Genomic DNA, 2,375 nt, shown 5'->3' with positions numbered 1-2,375 from the left:
GAAGAAGAAGAAGAAGAAGAAGAAGAAGAAGAAGAAGAAGAAGAAGAAGAAGAAGAAGAAGAAGAAGAAGAAGAAGAAGAAGAAGAAGATGCTTAAATTTGTGGCATCAGAACTAACCACTGTCCAAACATGCCACAATTCTATCAAAGTTGATGGTGCTATTTAGTACCTTTATTACCTCTATAAACATAAATAAAACATATACCTAAAGCATCATTAGACTATAGTCCCATCTTTTGCATGAAGTTGTTTTTTTGATAGTTAATCGAAAACAGAGCTTTCCTTATATAAATGTATTTTAAGCCAAGGCTTATGCAGACAGTATTGAACACACTATGTAACACTTTTTTTTAGTTTTTAGTTTTGTTTTTTTTTTTGTTTTTTGTTTTTTGTTTTTTTTTTTGCTTTTGCTGTTTGATGAGGTGTAATCAATTCATAACAAGTCCTTCATCAAGTAAATATTTGTTTCCAGTGAACTAAGTTTTCACATTTTTAGGCATTATTATTTATTTTAAAAAATAAATGTCATATAGATTTTTTTTATGTAAGGCTAGCAGAATCTCAAGAAAACAACTGCCCAAAACCAGAAATTAAACATTAGTTTTATTTGAAAGAATTTATTACTCATGTGTTAAACTTTGATAACATTTTAATTTACTAAGAACCAAACATGAAGAAGATTTAAAGCAGAGAAAAATGTTTACATATTCCCCTCTGGTTTGTGTTTCATAGCAGAGAATGTGCTCTAATTTGGATTTTTTTTAACTCATTTGTTTAAATACAATAAAATTCTATTGTTTTTAAATCCCAAAGTAGAAATGCGAGCTTCGGATGCTAACGCTGCTGCATTTTAATCCAGGGGGCTGAAGTACAGTAAATAAATCAGCATGGCAACATCTCAGAGCCAAAGCCATTCATGTTCTCTCAAACAGCTTGGCGGTGAGAGGAATTAGATCTAAATCTGCTCAGGAAACTGAGAAGGGCTGCAGGGTTGTAATGACTGCCAATAATAACTTTTACATTTGACCCTGTAGTATATTTAACTGATAAAGCTCAAAAGCATTCATTAGGATGTTAGGATGCAGCACTGGCTACAATAGTGGTTTTCACAAACTGTGTAAACCAGACGGTGGCATCAATGTGCTCCTATCAACCTCCACAACTGCTGCCAGAGACTCAGCTCTCAGTTTCCTCACAGAACTAAATCTAACTGAATTATCTCCAGAACATGACCTCCTTTTAAAGTTATTTAGCCTGTTTGTCTTTTATACAAAACTTAAAAAACGTCCGTTTTTATTAAGAGTTGTGTTGTGTAAATTGAATATGTATATTTGAAACCTCCTCTTGGATAATTAAAACCCACTTACAGAGTATACTGTAATTCCCCAAGGAACCCTGTCATTTATTTATTGAAACACAACAAGCTTAACAAAGATACAATGAATTATTGATAAAGGTAAGCCAGTTTATTAACTGTAGATCAAGGCATTAGGAGGAAAATATATCAAATAAAACAAACAAACAATTAAATGTTTAGTATGACTGAAATATTATGTTTTATGATTATATTATCTTGTATGAGCAATAACTGAGCATCAACCTTCCCTTCTACAAATGTACAGTTTACTATTGACTGTTTTAGCCTGTATGCTCATGGGCATTATTTAGAAAATCCATAACATTCTCATTACAGGCTTTTCCATATTGACTGTTTCCAAGTCTCGGTCCATTCCCTTTAAGCCGCCCGTCCCTAAAAGCTCAGCTTGCTCTGATTGGTCATGTGAGAAATTGGTAGGAAAAGATTTGTGTCATCATGGAAAATTAACATCTGATGACCCATCTTCATTCTGTCATGTAGTTTTAGATTAGCTCATTCTGTCTCTTCAATAAAACAATTAATACTTTAAATTGACACAACAGTGATGGGACTTATCATCAGCGGTAAGGAAACATCTTACAGAGCTGAGATGGAACAGTTAATAAGCTCGTGTGGAGACAACAGTTTGTCTCAACGTCAGCAAAACTAAAAAAAAGAATGTGAAGCGACATGTTGAGAGTTTTAAGTTAAAAAAAAGAAAAGTTAGATTTTCCACAGAAAATCTGCTCAGAATATAATTCAATGCTTTGTCATACCTCATACCCACATAGGTCACTCTGAACAGGTCCAGCTGCTTCCAGGTAACCTTCAAGTAAAACAACTGAAACTTAATCACACAATATACTGCTGCGTGACACCTTCATATCTAACTGACACGGTATGGTGAAACCAGCCACAATACCTGATCCAGCCCACTGTCCTTAGTTATCCCATCAATAAAATCTTTTGGACAGTTATTCTGAAACTAAAGCATGGAATGAACTCCTGAAGCGTATAC

The sequence above is a fragment of the Austrofundulus limnaeus genome, unplaced genomic scaffold, assembly GCF_001266775.1.
Source record: "Austrofundulus limnaeus strain Quisiro unplaced genomic scaffold, Austrofundulus_limnaeus-1.0 Scaffold793, whole genome shotgun sequence".
NCBI classification, from domain to species: domain Eukaryota; kingdom Metazoa; phylum Chordata; class Actinopteri; order Cyprinodontiformes; family Rivulidae; genus Austrofundulus; species Austrofundulus limnaeus.
Note: the sequence above shows the minus strand (reverse complement) of the source record.